Genomic DNA, 18,711 nt, shown 5'->3' on the forward strand with positions numbered 1-18,711 from the left:
ATATGTATAACAACATATATGTAACACAAACACATACGCATCATCCGTTATACACATCTACATACACAAATCAAAACTGTATGAACTGTTGTTTGACCATTATTCAGGCCAATAGCCTCAAACAATCATTTGAGTTTATTTTCCTAAAATATAATTTAATGTAACCAGTGGATTTGGTGATGTATTTTGTAAGTGTTACTCATTTCAAAATCAATTTAGGGAATGTCTCTCTGAGTGTGTCAGCCAGTAAAGCTAACTCAAGTTCACGATCGGCCGTTCACTCTGTGGACCCCACAGACGACCACCTGTGCATATTTGCATTTCCTTACCATTTTGTATTTGTAATGACCTAAATCACTCAGAAGTTAATACCTTTCACATTAAAAATTATGGCATAGAATATTAGTAACTGGAAATAATTGTATTTTGTACATTTCATCTCTTATATCTGTGACATTATGCAAAGTTGGGAGCTTTTGTCAAATGACTTCTTGAATGGAAAGTTTCTTTACTAGTCTAGACCATTTATTCACTTATAGCACAGAAGAAGATGGTAAGGATTGTTTAAAACATGTAGCTAATCCAAAGTTTGGAAACTTTGAAAGGTTACTTTTCTTGTGGTTATCAAATTTTTAATTCTTGCCCGCTTGGGAGTAGCTTTATACAGTACAGAATGGTTAGGATTTACGGTACTTGTCTGATGCCAGGGTCCAGGTGATTGGGCAGTTGACCTGCTGTGTGTCGAGCACTGTGCTTGGAACTCAGGGCTCACCAGCACCTACCTGGTCTATGCCCTCATGCGCCGCTGGGCTAGTGAGGAAGCCGACTTCAAGCAAGCCTACAATGAGCCCACTGCTCTGGTAGGACAGTAGAGGGTGTTAGGGATTGCAGGAATGCATAGCGGCCCCTGACTTGGTCTTCATAAACTACAAAATGTTAGGGTATTTTGGTTTATTTTGACTCTAATTCCCCCTTAAAGATTCTATCTGTAGTTGATGACTAAAATTGTTAAGGTTTCACCTTATTTCTCTCCCTTCTACCACCTACTTAAAATTTTTCATATCCTTTTACCTTCTGCTTCTAGCTGATGAGGGAATTACCCTTTGGCAAGGATGCAAATTGGACTATTTTGAGGTGAAAAACAGACTTCTTATCTGACCTCTGAGTATTTTGCCTAACGTGTTGAGCCGAGTTAAGTTAAAGGGAAGTGTAAAGAATAGTGTGTTGCAATACTTAGAATGGTATTATTGCCATTCAGTAAATGTTAATGTATCCTCAGTTTGCAAGGAGGAGACTGGCATCAGTGACTTTGACAACATGGAATAATAGAAAGTTTAAGTGAGAATACTGAAACAAAATCTGAGCGCATGCGTTTATGTTTAATATGTGTACATATGTAATACACATAATATATGAATTTTTTAAGCATGTAAGTAAGTACTTATATACTGTTAGAGAATTGAGGCATTCAAGTTCTGGTTTTGATTTGGCTACCCATACTTACACACATGTACGTACATATATCTTTATATATGCCTAGATATGTAAATGAGTAATACATCCTCAATATGAATCATACATACACTTAGTTTTTTTTTTTTTTAAGATCAACTAGTACAAAAGCAGGTACTACAAAAAAAAAATTGTCTTTTCTCCCTTCTCCTGCCCCTGTTCTTTATCCTCATACTAAGAGGCACCCAGTCATAGTAATTTCTTGTCACTTTTTCAGAAATGTTTATGCAGGCATGACAACATCATTTTTAAAAAACTGGGGGCGCCTGGGTGGCTCAGTCGTTGAGCGTCTGCCTTCAGCTCAGGTCATGGTCCCAGGGTCCTGGGATCGAGCCCCGCATTGGGCTCCCTGCTCAGCGGGAAGCCCGCTTCTCCCTCTCCCACTCCCCCTGCTTGTGTTCTCTCTCTCGCTGTGTCTCTCTCTGTCAAATAAATAAATAAAATCTTAAAAAAAAAAAAAACTGAATTACATAAAAACAAAAGAAAACTGAATTATATAATGTATGCTAGTCTGAACCTCTGATGTTTTTTAAATTTAGGATTCTCATGCTCCAACAAGTCACTGCCCAAATCCCTAGAATTATAAACTGAAATTGAAAGCAAAAGCCATACTAGTAGGAAAACATCTACTAGTGAGCTGACTACTGATAAAATTTGGCTCCACTCAAACCTCCTGCAGGATTTTAGGTTGCCATTGATTCCCATCCTTTCGGTCAATGTCTATGTCAGTTTATTGCTGATGTTTTAAATTTTCTCACTCATAATAGTATTATTTACAGAATATGTATTTGAAATAGTATGAGAGCAAAGTACTTGCAGTGTTCTCTAGTGACTAAACATGCTAAAAACACAAACCAGAATCCTTTAAAACAAACATGAAGTCTAGACTCTTAGTTCCAAGTCTGTATGTCCAGCCGTGACCAGTCAGTAGAGTTCTGTTTAGCTTCCCTTCACGTATCTCTTCTGGAATAAGCCCTTATCCCCTCAGACTCATGTTCCAAACAAATAAACCATTTTTTGTTCTTTATTCATTTGTTCATTTGGTCATCGATCGCTGGATTCCTAAATGTGAGGAGAATGTCTGTCTGTCATCATCTCTGTCATCTGTGTACCTGGCTAGGTGTGGACCGATGTCGGGAAAGCAGGTCATTTGCCTCTGTGACGTGTGGTGTGGCTCACCCAGCCAGCAAACCTGAACCTTCCATGTCACTTGAGACTCTCTGATTACTTTCCTGATACGTTGACTTTTCACCACGTTCTCCTTTCACCCTGCATGTTCACTTTCTGCCGTGCCACACCTACTCGTGGTGCCCCACATGCTGAGCACTTACTCCTACTTTCTTCATGCTCTTCCCTCCCACAAGTTCTTTCACTTCCCCTAGAATTATTTGAGCTCACATTCTGCCAGTACTTAATAGAATGAAATAATTCGTTATTTATTTAAAAAGAGAGGATGCTCTCCGTTTCTCAAAAGATCGCCATACCTGATAATGTGCTTGCTGTTTGAAATGTGTACCAGAAAATAGGTTGGGAACAAACCATCTATTTCAGTTTTGTGTTTTTAAAAAAAATAATCATTTCAATCTAGTGTCTAAGACTTTGATATAATGTGAAATAACTTAAAGGTGTGAAGATTCAGATTTGTATGAGTTCCTTACTTAGGGATGACCTTGGGCCTGGGGGCATTTTGAGATGAATAAATGTTTTTGTCATGTATTTTACTTCTGTGTGTATTAGAAACCTTATAATATAGTGTTTTATTTTTTGCTTTAATGGTCAGTTTGTCTTAAAGAATTGAAGAAAAATGAAATACAGTCTTTTTATTTGTCCTGTCTCTCTTCCTCCCTCCCTCTGTCTGCTTCTTTGTTATAAATCAGGGGTTTGCAGATTTTTTTTGGACAAGGACCAGATAATAAATATTTTAGGCTTTGTAGCCTCATATATTCTCCATTACATATTCTTCTTGTCCTCCCCGCGCTTTTTTTTTTTTTTAACATCTGAAATAGTGCACAGGCCTTACAAAAACTGGTTGTGTTCTACATTTGACTTGTGAACCAGTTTGCTGGCCTCTACTCTAGAGACATATTTTTATCTGTTATTTCCCTGCAGCTTAAAAGTTCTTCACGTTCTTCAAGTTCACCACTTTTAGCGTTGCTTATATTAGTAACAAATTTTCTCAACTTTTGTTTATCTGAAAATATCTTCATTTGCTTTCGTTTTTGAAGGATAATTTTGCCAAACGTAGTATTCTAATTTGACATTTTTTTTCTCTTCAGCACTTTACTATTTATTTATTTGGTTGAGAGAGACAGAGAGACAGCGGGCAGAGGGAGAGAGAGAACCCCAGGCAGGCTCCACAGCCAGTGTGAGCCAGATGAGGGGCTTGATCTCCCGACCCTGAGATCACAACCTGAGCTGAAATCAGGAGATGGATGCTTAACTGACTGAGCCACCCAAGTGCCCCATCTCTGTAGCACTTTAAAAATCTGTTGCCACTCCTCCCCCATATTCTGCAGTTGCACTAGGACATGCCAATGTGTTGTTCTCTTTGGGGTCCTCCTTGGGGTTCACTGAGCTTCTTGGATCTGTAGGTTGATATTTTAGTCAAATTTGGGAACAATTCAGCTATTATTTCTTCAGCTATTATTTCTTCCCAGTTTTCTCTCCTCTCCTTCTGGGACATTAGTTACATGTATGTTAGATTACTTGATACTGTTCCATGGGGCATTAAAATTATGTTGTTTTTCAGTTTTTTCCCTCTCTGCTTCAGTTTAGATAATTTCTTTTGACTTGTCTTCAAGTTCACTATTTTTTTCTGCTGTAGTGTTTCATCTGCTCTTAATACCATCCAGTGAATTTTTTCTCAGATACTGCATTTTTCTTGATATTATTTCCACTGTTTTTAGAGTTTCTATATATATGTTCTGAAATTCTTCTATTTATCCTTTACAAGATTCATCTCTTTTTTGTAACTTTTTGTCATGTTAATAGTTAATTTAAATTTTTTGTCTGCTCATTACAACATCTTTGTTATCTGTAGGTCTAATTCTTTTTCCTGACTTCTCTGTCTGTAGCAGTTTCACGATTCACCTTCTTCGTAATGTTTTGTCGTGTAGAGAAGAGTGTGGTTGATACGTTTTAGAGATCTGGATTCTGTCATCTTGATCTGAAGATTGTTTTGTACTAGCAGATAGTTAGGTTAGTATCAGATTTTCTGAAACTTGTGGAGGCTTTTCAGATTAGGTCTATTTGATTTGCCCTGAGTCCAGGATGTGATGTTAATCCTAAGGCATGGCCTTGGAAACACAAGGTGTTTACCTGGCTCTTCTAATATGACAGGACTTGAATTCCAAATTCGGTGTCCCTGTATTCATGCCGATAGCTGTTGCTGTACTTTGCTTGGTTCTTTCATCCTGGTCTTGGGTTGCTTTCCCTCGGGTTCCTTGAGGTCTTACCCTCCATACAAGCAGTTCAGGAATCAGCCAGGGATTTGAGGGGCTTGTTCACAGATTCCAGACTCTTCTCTGAGGCTCCCTATGGGTTTTCCCCCCACACTCACTGTCCAGGTGTTGTAGCCGTTCCAGACTCTACCTCTGTCTCCTCAACCCGGTGTGACTGGTGCTGTGTGCTTGCTCCATTCATACTCTTCGCGGACTGGTGATTGCCCCTCAGGAAACAGCCATTGAAAAGTGGATCTTAACATTGTTTGTGTCTTACCCTTCCAAGGTCAAATCCCATCCAGATTCTGTCTGCTCTTGGTCACTCTCTAGTACCTTCCTTTTATTTTTTGTTTTTGTTTGTTTGTTTGTTTTTTTAAACAAAACATTGTTTTTGTTTTTTGTTTATTTAATACTTCATCATACTTTTATTGTATTGACAGGGGAGTTAGTCTCCTTTAAGCCACTCTGACATTACCAGAAGCCAGAAATTAAATTCTTGCTTTCAGTGGAAGATTTTTATAGTATTAGTAAGATGATTATTCAAAGAATTAAGAGACTCTGGGAAGCCTTCCAAGTCGGCATAGTAGAGGAATAAGATAGTCCTCTGATCCTTTTGGTTCATGAGTTTGGTGTCCCAGGTTGACGGGGAGCTGGTGAAGAACTCACCATGCAGTACTCTCCACTACACACTGTTGGAAGCAAAAGTTAAATGGATTATGAATTGGGCATGTACAATGAGAGTTTTGCTTCATGTTCTTTCTTCCTTTTGCTATAGTGAGGTTACCATTTTTTACTATATATTATAGGTACTAATACATTGATATATCTTACTTGATTAACGTATTTTCATTTCCACTAGAGCCTGGGCTCCAAAGGGAAGACACTGAAGCTAGATCAAAGCTTTGCACAGGGTAGGTTCTAAGGATGAAATGAAATGTACTGTGCCAAGCACAAGGCCTGATGTACTGAGAACAGTGATCAGTGATTTTTTTTTCCTTTGCTATCTACTCTCCTCTGCTCTGTAAAGAGTTACTAAATATAATGGGACTGGTAAGCTAAGAGAAAGAACAGATTATTTATTACAGTTACCTGCTTTTCCCCCCTTTTTTTCATGTGACTACATAAAAATAGTTTGTACTAGTAAGAGCTACATTGTTAAATTATTTGGGGAGAAATTTAACAACTAAAAAAATTATCCCTGTGAAAATATACCTTTGAGTGCTCACTTAGAATGCAAAAGAATAGTAATAGTGTAGATTAGGCCTGTGTCAGAAGTTCTTAACCTCTGTGGTGCCTGCAAAAGTGTGTGTGTGTGTGTGTGTGTGTGTGTGTGTGTGTTGCTGTCTAGGAGACAGTACACAGTGGTCATAAGGATTTTTTTTTTTAATAGAAACATTTTGAAATTTTATTTTTTTAAGTAACTAGCTTTTTTTTTTTTTTGGAAAAACATTGACAAAGTGATAGATCAATACTGGAGTAGGAGGAAGATACTCTAGTTAAAAAAGACAGTGTGTCTTTATAGTTCTTATGTCATTTCATTTTAAAAAGAGTGTGTATGTGTGTGGGTGTGTGTGGGTGTGTGTGTAAAATAACCTGGAATCTGATGTGCCAGCATGCCAACAGTGGTTAATTTGTGTAGTTGAAATAATTGTTTTATTCTTGTACCATAGATTTTTGTTTAAATTTCAAAACCTAAGTAAATCTCACACTATTAACTGATTCAAACAGAGAAGACATTAAAAGATACAATGAGGTATGTGTCTTTCTCATGTGGACCCCTTTCCTCAGGGCTGGCTGTAAACACCAGCAGCACATACAAAAGCACACACACGTGCACACATTCGTTTTTATATTCTGACACAAATGGAAATATACTATATACATTGTTTTACTCCTTGGGTTTTGTTTTTTTGTCTTTCTAATTTTGGAAAGTTTTCTCATCTTTAAATTCTTATCTTCCCCCTGCCACACCCAAAGGAATTAAGAACACCGGATAGCATAGTTCTAGAAATCATTTTCTTTTCTTTTTGATATCTTTTTCAGCTTTGGTGTGTACAAACCTGACTCCTAGTGGTAGTTCAGAAATTATTTAATTTCCTCTTGGCTCTGATTATTTCTGGGGGCAGAGACCTTTATTGAATGCCTACTCCGTGCTGGGCCTGTAGATACTTTGCTTCATTTACTTAACATTGTTATATATCATTTCTTGCTTATGATTATTATTTGAACTATAATGCTGTGACAATACATTAATAATACTTTGGTAATCTTTTAGTTTTTAAAAAAAAATTGGCTTCTTTTGTTTCTTTTTTAAACTTTGGAATATGGAAGCTTTATTTTCTTATTTTCTAAAGATTTTGTTTATTTGAGAGAGTTTGAGAGAGATAGCCTGAGAGAGAGAGCACAAGCGGGGGAAGAGGGAGAGGGAGAATCAGACTCTCCGCTAGCAGGGAGCCTGACACGGGGCTCGATGCCAAGACCCTGAGATCCCAACCTGAGCCAAAAAGTTGCTTAACTAACTGACCCACCCAGGCGCCCCAGTGTCAACATTTCTTGAATGAATAATGTGTCAGGCAAAATATTCACATGTTAATTTCTCTGTCTCTCCTTTTCACAAGAAAACAAAAGACAAAATCAGATAAAATTACTTTAAATACAACCATGAGAGGTGGCCACCTATGCATTAGATGATGAGTGTGTTGTGTCTGTTAAATTTGTGGTAAGCATACAAGCGAAAAAACATTCTTGTTTCTTTTTTCATTAGACTGCAGTTAACTGCTTAATGTCATACAGAGAGAAGCCTTTTCAGAGTCTCTTCAGTATGGTGTACTCCTGCCTTGGAGTTTGTCTCTCCAGAGTTGAATCTTGCTGAAAGGATGCTGGGTATCAACCACTCGGCCAGGGCTCGAACCACTGCAGCCGTAACATCCAGACTTGCGAGTGGTGGGGTCTCCATGGGCAGAAGGGGCCAGTACAGTGGTGAGAAATCCAGTGGCAGGTAGTTGGGAAGACCACGTCATAGCTCTTTGCCAGGTATATAGTAGAAAACCGAAATATCAAAGTATTCCTTACGCCGGCCTGACATCCAATTAGAATTCTAGAAGAAATGCAGTTGTACTTTCTGTTCAGTCTTGTGAGTCTCTAAACACTCTTCTTCTACCCAAAGGGGGTTTGGGCAGTTATTTCTAATACTGCTTTTCTTCTTCCCTCACATCTCTAGTCTTCATCTGCCCGCCCCCCCCATTTTCCTCACTTCTTAGAGAATATCGATTGATTTGGTTGTTTTTTTTTTTTTTTAAAGATTTTATTTATTTATTTGAGAGAGAGAATGAGAGAGAGAGAGCACATGAGAGGGGGGAGGGTCAGAGGGAGAAGCAGACCCCTTGCCGAGCAAGGAGCCCGATATGGGACTCGATCCCGGGACTCCAGGATCATGACCTGAGCCGAAGGCAGTCGCTTAACTGACTGAGCCACCCAGGCGCCCGAGAATATCGATTGATTTGTATCTGCAGTAATTGGAACCAGTGGAACCAGAAATCTGAAACATCAAACTATCATTTACCCCAGTCATAGTAGAGTTACCACAGTTGTGGGTATACTGTGAGCATTAACTGTTCCTGATGAGGAAAAGGATGGTGAGTGGGCTTCCAGTGAGGGTTAAGGAGGCGTCCCAAGAAGAGCCCCCAGGCATATAGAAGGCGGGCAGCCTGCCTTCCCTCAGATACAGCTTGCTGCGCTTCTTCGTTTCTGTGCCCTAGATCATAGCAACACCGTGCATTTAAGTCCTTCATTTTGTCTTGTTTCTTTCTCTCTTTTTTTTAAATAAAAGGCCTTTAAAAAATTATAGGGAGAACTGTATGTGTTACTGAGATGAAACAGCCTGAAAAGCCAGAAGAATTCTCTTCAGACTTTGAGAACCTCAACTCTTGGTTCTCTCTCAACCATCTCTACATTAACAGGCTTACCCCTGAATTTGGGGTGTGTGTGTGTGTGTGTATGCATGGAGGTGCACCCATGTATGTATATGTGTGTGAATCCATTACTGGGTTAGTGACTCAAGTGCAGTGGAACCTGGCATTTAGCCTCTCAGGATAAGAACGCTCTGTCTTCCTAATCCTGTGTCTCCCCATCATAGTTACCATGACTACCTGCTCCCATTCAGGGCATCAGAAATCATCAAGTGGGATGAGGAGACCAGTGTTGTCATACTCTAATAATAATATCTGAACCAAAACGGGCCACGTATTTTAATGTGATAATTAGAAAACCGTCTTGATCCATGTCAATTTTTTAGCATCTTTACATGGGAGCTTTTTATGTTTAAATAGTTTTTGTACTTTCAGACATATGTTTTTCAGCTGGAAATTTATTTTCTAGTTTAGGGCTCATGTTGGTAATAAATAGTCGATCTGTCTGTGATATGCTTATTAAGAACGTCTGCGTTGACTTTGCATGTTAGCAGTGTCCTTGAATTGGACATCCTTACCCATGAAGCGTGCCTGGAGCTTTCCCTTCCTCATCTTCCCTGGTGTCCACCAGGGAAGGCAGGTGATGTTGCTGGCCTGGCCCTGTTACCTGATAGAAAGTGGCTCCGAGGAGCCCTCTGATAAGACTTTTTCTCCCAACTCCTTGGGTTTTACACAATTTTGAATCTTGACCCGATAATATCTGTAATTTAGAGAACACTGATTTTCAGGTTTGGCTGCATATTAGAATCACCTGGGAAACTTTTAGTGCTGATTTGATTGATAGGGGCTGCAGTCTTCCTACCCAGGTTTTTTGTTTTTTTTTTTTAGTTTTGTTTTATTATGTTATGTTAATCACCATACAGTACATCATTAGTTTCTGATGTAGTGATCCATGATTCCTTGTTTGTGTATAATACCCAGTGCTCCATGCAGTACGTGCCCTCCTTAATACCCATCACCAGGCTAACCCATCCCCCCAACCCCCTTCCCTCTAGAACCCTCAGTTTGTTTTTCAGAGTCCATAGTCTCTCATGGTTCGTCTCCCCCTCCGATTCCCCTCCTTCATTTTTTAAATGACTCCTGTAATAAATGAGCAACAGCTAGAGTTTGGGTGTTTTTGGCGACTTATAAAAGAGCGTAAGCCAGGAGCTAGAAGGCTGGCACTAAGGGACTCCACCTTGGTCTACATTGCTTTGGCAGCCATCTGAAGAAGGAGCTTTTCATCAAACTTAACCTCCTTGGCCAGACTTCTCGTGGGTTCTGAAACTGTGTGAGCTTTAGGAAGGAGACTTTGGGAGTTTGCTTTGCTTTTTACTTCTTAGGAAATGTGTGCTCAACTCTGAAAACCAGTGGCCTTCCCAGCCCCCTGTAGGGGTAAAAAGGTATAATTACCCCACTATTAAAAGTATTTTGCACACAGTAGCCTAACACAGTTAGTTCCCAGCTCGGCTGACGAAGACTAAGGAACTCTCTGCAAAGTGAAACCAGATGATATGTTATTAAGAGGCAAAAAATAATTTAAAAGCCTTAGATGGTTCAGTGGTAACCTATTCACTGTGTGTATACATTTTATTTCCATGGTCAGCTTTGATATCAAGATGATTTTCTTACAGAAGAAACATGGCATTTAGTTGATCCATATTTTTAAAAGCGTGATGGAGCTTTTACTTTTCTCTCTGAACTCTTTTTTCTCAGTGTCACAATGGAAACATGCTTTCTGAGAAGGGCAAATGAACAATTTTGCTAAGTCTACGAAGGTGTACCTTTATGTATACGTAAAAGTGTAACAAGGCTAAGCATTTCACAGTTGGAGTTTTCTTGTGGTATATTTTTGTTCCTGATCTTTGCCTTTCCTTGACTCATTACCATATTAGATTAACAGATTGTTCATGTCCAGTTAACCTTTATCTCTGCCCTACTTTACCTGTAGCCAAACTCTGGATCTTTTTCAAACCCGTGAACCTCTTATCGGAAATCGATCATGACCTCCAGCCAGATTTGCTGGCTTCAGACTCTCAGCTTCTGTTCTCTGCCCCTGTGTTCTTCTGTCTTCTCCTTTCCCAGTTCCTTCCTAGCCACTGTCCACTGAACCACTGCCTATCTTGTGTATTTGCCCGATCAGATGACCCATCCTCTAGGACCTTCATCTCACCGAACTCTTTATCCTTCCCCATGGAAAAGTCCAAATTTGGCATTCCTTCTCCATTTCTTCATCCAGGTTGCCAGACTTTGTTAGAATAAATAGCACTGCTGTGCACATTGGAGCCATCCAGTATCCGTGGGTTTCCACTTCACAGATCCTTAGTCGCTGTTCATCAGTGCTTTTATTTGTACTTAAAATAGATCAGCTCTTCCTTTCCCATCAACAATTTTGGTCTCACCATAGCCAGTCTTGAAGACCCCTTACAGAAACACTATGCTCCTTTTTCTTTGTAGACAGTCATGCCTCTTATCTCAATAAAATTGAGGCAGTTGGATATGCATTCCCTCAAACTCATCCTTCCCATCAGTAGACTTTTCACCTGACATACCATCTCTGAAAAACACACCAAACAACCTTCCCTTGACGCTGTGTTTCTCAGTGGCTCCCCAGTTCCCTCTCTTCTTCTCCGATGAGTGTTTAGAAAGACAGTTCTGCTCTGTTCTCTTCTCTACCTCCCGTCCCATCGCTGTCTCAGCCCTCTGCCCTCCAGCCTCCCCCACCCACTGCATGCTTTGCAAAGCATCACAAGGACCTCCTAATGGCTCGATCCAGTGGAAGCTTTTTCAGTCTTTACTGATTGCATCATCTCCTGATTTGACAGTGAAACACTGTTCTCGTGACCTCTGGGACCAAAATTATTTCTGGGTCTCGTCATTTTTTTCAGCCGTTCCTTCCCGCCGCCCCCCCCCCCCGCCCCCGCCCTTTGCCTCTTTCTTGGGTTTCCTTTACCTCTTCCTTAACAGCTGGGGCTGCCTTTCATTCCCACCGGTGGTTCTTAACTGGAAGGAAGGCAACCCATTAAAAGCCCTTATCAAACCTCTTAACATTTATATCATCCTTGGCCACCATTTCTGTAGGTATTGGTTCAGTAGGTCCTCCTTCCAGAAACCTATAATATAATGGTTTTATAATATTCTGTCATATGGAGGTACCGTAATTTACCTATTTCTCAAGAATTCAGTCAGCAGGTATTTATTGAACACCTACTTTATGCCAGGTACTATAGATGATGTAGTTTTTTTTCCCTAGTATGAAAAGCACTGTGAAGAATGGCCTTTCCCTCATTCCTTGTATGCTCTCAGTCTAGATTTCCAGGACTTTAATCACTGTATTAAGGATGAGCTGGTTTTCAAAGATCTTAACACCTGTGGCCCAGTCACTTCGTAGACTAGTTATGTTTTTGCTTCCACCAGCTCCGTGGTATGGTTTTAACTGCTAGATATGTAGGAAGGTAGTTTCCAAATAACGTATCCTTAGACCTGCACTCTCCATGTTTGTTTCCAAACTGCTCTGAGCTCCTGACAACACTGTTTGGTTTTCTTCTCTGCCTTCCCAACCTCTTCCTGCTCCCCTACCTGAGAGCCCTCAGTTTCTCTCTGCGGTGGGATCACTCATCTTCTGTTTGTGTTCAGCCCTTGTGTCTTTTCCATGGACGTGTTTCAGGACTCTTCTATGGCCGGGACAGCCACCCCTCCCAGTTCTGCATTCCCCCGAGCCCCCTGTAGCTAGGGTCACATCCTTACAGCATGTGCAAGAATTGCTAGTTTACCTCTGAAAGTTCCTGCACGCGGGATCGCTCAGCTTTGTGTATCTTTACACCAGCACGTGGGAGCTAATAATATATTACCAACTGAATGAACCCTGTGTATTAATGTTTTAGAAATGATCCCAGAAAACCTGGCAGTAATGAATGCTGCTCTGGGGGCAAGAGCACCATGCTGGGGGTGCAGATCAGAGGTGGGACCGGGTCAGGTCCTCAAGGAAGTGATAACAAGATTAGTGGCCAATTTCTTTGTTTTAGGGTGTTCATTAGAATAATACTTGGCTAATATGGTGAAGTCTATACTATTTCTATTTATTGTTGAGGATTTTTTATTTGTTGTTTTTTTGTTTCGTTCTTACACTAACAACAGATGTGATTTAGGGGCGCCTGGGTGGCTCCATCGGCTAAGTGTCTGCCTCAGCTCAGGTCATGATCCCGGGGTCCTGGGATCGAGCCCCATGTCAGGCTCCCTTCCCAGCGGGGAGTCTGCTTCCCTCTCCCTCTGCTTCTACCCCTGCTTGTGCATGCTCTTTCTCTCTCTGTCAAATAAATAAATAAAATCTTTAAAAAAAGGAGATGTGATTTAATCAAGTACATTCTGTACATTTTTAAAATTTCCTTTTTCCTTCTCCTTTGTCCTGTTGCTGTTATAAATTAGAACAACATGCTTCCTAATATTGAAGTACCTTTGCATACTTATTTTATACCCTACTTGAATGTGGCTTTCCAGACTTTGAATATACTTCTTTTAAAAAAAAATTTTATTATTATTTTTATTTTTAAGTAATCTCTATGCCTGACGTAGGGCTTGGAATTTATGACCCCAAGATCAAGAGCCACATGCTCTACCAACTGAGCCAGCCAGGCGCCCCTGTACTTCTTGACATAGATTGTTAAATCAGTATTCACACATGGGACTTGCGTGTGGTATTGATTTTTCTGCCCATTTGGTCACATTTTGATATCAGGGACCTATCAGCTTTATAAGATGACTTAGAACAGCTTTTGTGTTATCCTATGCTCTGAAACAGTTTAGGAAATGCTTTACTCTTCAGAATCAGAAAGAATTTGATCACAAAACCATCTACGCCTGGAACCTTTAAAAGTAACTCTAGGGGCACGTGGGTGGTTCAGTAGGTTTAGCGTCCGACTCTTGATTTCCACTCAGGTCACGATCTCAGGGTTGTGAGATCGAGCCCCGAGCCTCACATTGGGCTCCACCCTGAGCATGGAACCTGATTGGGATTCTCCCCCTCTCCCTACCTCCCCTGACTCCTCTCTCTAAATAAATAAATAAGTAAGTAAGTAAGTAATTCTATGTTATTCTCTGGTAACTTTCTTAATTTTATCCATAGTTATTACGCCAGTGTAGTTTTCCTCTTCCTGGATCAAGTTGAGTAATTTTATTTTCTTCTGGAACTTTTTACTAATTAATCAGAATTTTCACATTCATTAGCACAGAGTTGAGTCTCTGATTTTTTTTTTTCCTGTTTACCTCAGATAGTATTTTCCAATTTGAAATATTCTAGTCTGGATTATCATTTTCAGCATTATTGTACAGTGTCATCTTTCTGGAAGACAGAGGTCCAGAGGTACAAAGATGTATGGCACATAAATGTAGGCTTACTTAGCTGATTTAGTAGTTAACACCGGGATAATTTCCATTTAAAAGAGCGCGTGTAAATGGTTATGGGTATTGGATGCGTTTTTAACATTACGTCATTGTCATATATTTAGTCTTACTGAAATAGCTCGAGCAGCTAACAGTAAGAGTAAGGAGCTTGTGCTGATGGGTAATGAGAGGACGTAGGAGTTATGCTTATTTAGTAGTAAAAATAGTACAGTCACATATGGTGATCCTTTTTCAATCAGATGGTATCTCTTTCAGTAAATAGAGGTGCCTTTTACAGTTCATTAGGATCTACTTCATAAAATTGTACTCTTAGCCTTTCGGCTTTGTGCTGTTAGGGCTCAGTGGAGAGGGAGAGTCTGTGGTTTTAGAGCAGGGGTCACAGGTGCCGATCCGAAAAGCAGGAGAGAAGGACGAGCTCGTAAAATTAAGGCCAACATCACTTGTCATTGATTGAATGGAGTAATAAATAGTTGATTCAAGTGTTTTCAGGGTACCCATATGGCTTCCCACATGTTGAAATCATTTGTAACGTGAAAGAGGATAACATGCTGGGTTTTTAAGTGGAACCACCCAGTGCCAATTTTAAATCTGTGTACAGGTATCCTCCTCTTTTCAGAATGCACCGATGCTTCCATGTCTCGGCAGGTTATTGTCAGCATTGATCCAAACAGCAAATCACGCAGGTCCATCTTAGTGTCCTTATGACTAGTGATCACGAGCTGTGTTGCCACAGGGACACGGGGTTCCACATGCAAGGTTTTTGGTGGTGGCACAGAGAAGGGAGTGATAGGCTGTGAGTAAGGGTGTTAAGAGAAGGTTTCCCGGAGGAGGCGAATCTTGAAAGGATGCCACCAGGAGAAGGGACAGGGTGGGATCTAATGGAGCCTGCAGGAGGTGGGGCTGAAGCAGGAAAGAAAGCGGGAGTGGGGATAGGAGGGAGGCTGAAGACCTTGTTAGCCACATGGTGGAATTCAGACTTCATGTTTACCTTGAAATTGAAACTGAAATGATCACTGAAAGGATAATCTGTGAGCCCCTCCAGGAAAGCCATTCTGTTTTGTTTTGTTTTCCCATCTCTAGTGCCTCCTGTTGTACCTGACCCAGGGTAGACATTCAGCACAATAAATACACAGCTTGGGTTGAATCAAATCCTAAGGATTCTGTGGGTTGGTCCCCAGAGCTGTGCTGTCTTGCATCCTGAGGCTCTTGAGTGGTGCAGAGGGAGAACCCCACACTTCACCATAGGGTAGACACGGCCAGAGAGCAGGAACTTAACCATGAACCCGTATTTGAAGAGTGCTTTATGGTTATTAATGGTTTGTTTTTAATCATTCAGTCTTCTTCCCAGAGCCCTAAAAGAAGGGTTGTTTCTTAAGGGCTCTAGGACTTGGTTTTTGTTTTTGTTTTTGCTCAGTGGTTTCAGATTACATTTCACAAAGAAAGAGACTTTTTAAAATTATATATAGATGATAGAATATTTTTGCGTCATTTTCTTATACAAACAAAAGTTTTAATTTTTTTTTACAAACAAAAGTTTTTAAATATGGAAGCTGTTGTACAAGATTGTTCATAGCCTTTACCATTAACAAACGGTTTCTGTGCTTTATTGGAGAAGAAAATCTATAAAAAGTTGTAAATTTTTAATAGTTGCAGAACCAAGATATGACTTACATGATTAGTAAGTACCCTCTCCCTTCTCCTGGCCTGTTACTCTTCCAGCCACAGGCCCCTCTGGATCTTAAAAAAGATTATGGAGCCATTCATGTTGCCTTTTCCAGGTGATAGGTCCTCCAAGTACATTGAGTAAAAATTGAATTAATTAGAATTCCATCTGAAATACAGTAGGAACTCATTATATAAGAATGCATTACTCACTTTAGATTTACCAACATGGTGTGGGCGTATCTATTTTTATCTTTAAACAACAGCAACAGAGAAACTGTAGTTTATTTCTGAATGTGTAGTTCTCTGAGATTGTTATCTCAGATAAAAGTGACACTGGGGAGGGGGTGACAGAGATGGCTCCAAATCTGAGATCCTATTCTAAACAACAGCCCCAGCCCCCCAAGCCAAGGCTTATAATAATGAGATCCTATATTATTGCCCGGAAGTGTTAGCCTTGGTAAAGGGAAAAGGGTAAAAAAATAAAAGGTAAAAAAGATGTGTAGGTAACTGCTGCTTATATCTGGTTCAGAATCCAGCAGTGGGTCGTAAAATCAATGTAGCTGGCTGGGCAAGGCCGCATTTTTCATTTTTAATAGGAAAAGATAGAGGATGGAGTGTGGGTAAGTTTGTTTCTGAATTACGTATACACATAATAGTACACATGTATAATTGGTTGGAATGTAAAAATATATTCATTGCTCTAAGTCATAGTGAAAAAAATGATAAATATTGCTTTAAATACCAGTAAATTGCCTTGTCTGAACCAATTAAGTACATACAATGTATGACCACTTTCTCTGTGATTTTGGAGTGTCTTTGAAACACCATGTTTTACCAGGAGAATCATAGAGCATAGGTTAAATATAAACAGGATGTTTTTTTCCTAAAAATTGAAGCAAAAGCTTTGAAAATTGGCTGTTAGAAGCCCTGTACATGAAAATTGTATTTACCTGTTGAACTGGAGCCTTAGGTAAAAGCATTTAAGTAGATGCTTATCCCTTACATAGATGTCCTACATCTGCTGATTTATACACTGTTATTATGAAGAGAAAAAGGCAACTCAATTGAAAATTTAAGAACAAAGAGTAGTGTTTTGTGATCCCATGTAAATTGAGGTCGTTTTTGTAAGAATTTGTTTGGTTAACGTGCAAACAGAAGGTAGCCCAACCTCCATATACTGAATAGTAACTGTTCTTTAAATATATGTTACATCATGAGTTTTTGTTGCTTTGAGCCACAATTGATTCTATTAATTAACAGTTGTTTTATTATATAATGCCAAATTATGCGTGCATAAATCTTAAACACAGTCATTACTACTGTGAATATATAGAATACGTATATATTATTTATGATTCTTGAGTTTGGATGAACTGCTGGCATAGAACTAACAGTGTTTTTTCCTTTTTATGTTTCTCAAGAGCTGTAGATTTAAATTATATGATTTGTTTCTTTATATTTTTGCAGGTCTACAGTGTAGTTAGTATATTTTATTTTTTTAAAAAAGTGGCCCTTGCCCTTTTGTTATTTATGTTAATGTAGATTTCACCCTTGCATTTGGTATTTTTCTCTTTGAAGTAAAATTACTGCTGAGGCAGGATCCACTTTTACATTTAATAAGAGGTTTTTTGTTTATTTTGGTTTTTTTTTTTTTTTAGGACAGTTTCCAGTTTCAGTTGTCATTTCATGAGAAGTGATTAAAATTTATAAATAAGAAAAATTGTAATATTTCTACGGGTTATCTCTACTCATACGTCTCATTCTGGATCTGAGAATTAGCAGCAAAGAAATAGGACATTGCTGTGGGGATATATTTGTCAGGATAAAAACTTACTTATTTTTGACCAACGCTCATAGCATCTAATATTTCAGACTAGCTTGTCTCCTTTATTCTGCTCCTCCACTCTGCCTTTATTTTGTAGGCTGGGTGGGTCAATATGCAATTAAAAGAAGTTTGGGGCGCCTGGGTGGCTCAGTTGGTTAAGCGACTGCCTTCGGCTCAGGTCATGATCCTGGAGTCCCAGGATCGAGTCCCGCATCGGGCTCCCTGCTCAGTGGGGGGTCTGCTTCTCCCTCTGACCCTCCCCCCTCTCATGTGCTCTCTCTCTCTCTCTCTCATTCTCTCTCTCAAATAAATAAATAAAATCTTTAAAAAAAAAAAAAAGAAGTTTGGTCAGTAAATTGGAGGTTCTCCTGAGTTTCTGGCTTTCCCGGCAAGGTTGACAGGAGAAGCAGCAGGTGGACCAGGGTTCAGAGGGCCTGTGGTGGGATCTGCGTCTTTTATTTGTTTGGAAAAGGATGCATTTCGGAGGTTCATCTCTGGCCAGTGGTGGTGCTAGGGGTAGCTTTGGAAACCATTTTAGGGACTGGGGGTGGATCCCCGAAGGCATAAATGACTGAAGTACCAATATTTTGAAAGCTTTTAAATGGTACTTCCATAGACTAACTATAACATTACATAATTATTGGTTGTGTATTCATTTCAGTACAAAATAGTTCCCTGGGAATTTTGTAGCTTCTGCCATTATCATGAGCACTTAGACCCCTGTATTAAACTTGGAACTGGTTGTTGTCATGATCATCAAATAAGGTGTATTCTTATAAAATTTAAATTAATTGTTAGCCAAGGTAGAACACGTGCTGCTTTTACACGATCCAGTGGTGCTCAGAGTTTCAGATCTAAGAGCTATCGGCTCGGGGCCCCCACTTGGCTCCCTCTCCCATCCGCTCCTGGGGAGCCTCCCAGG

The 18,711-nt window shown here is 39.8% G+C and overlaps 1 protein-coding gene across 1 annotated transcript in view; it reads left to right on the forward strand.

The window, feature by feature from the left end:
- The window catches only part of HIVEP1 (HIVEP zinc finger 1), a 117,188-nt gene that overhangs the window by 24,126 nt on the left and 74,351 nt on the right, over nucleotides 1-18,711 (forward strand).

Source organism: Neomonachus schauinslandi, chromosome 8 (genome assembly GCF_002201575.2).
Source record: "Neomonachus schauinslandi chromosome 8, ASM220157v2, whole genome shotgun sequence".
Lineage (NCBI taxonomy): Eukaryota > Metazoa > Chordata > Mammalia > Carnivora > Phocidae > Neomonachus > Neomonachus schauinslandi.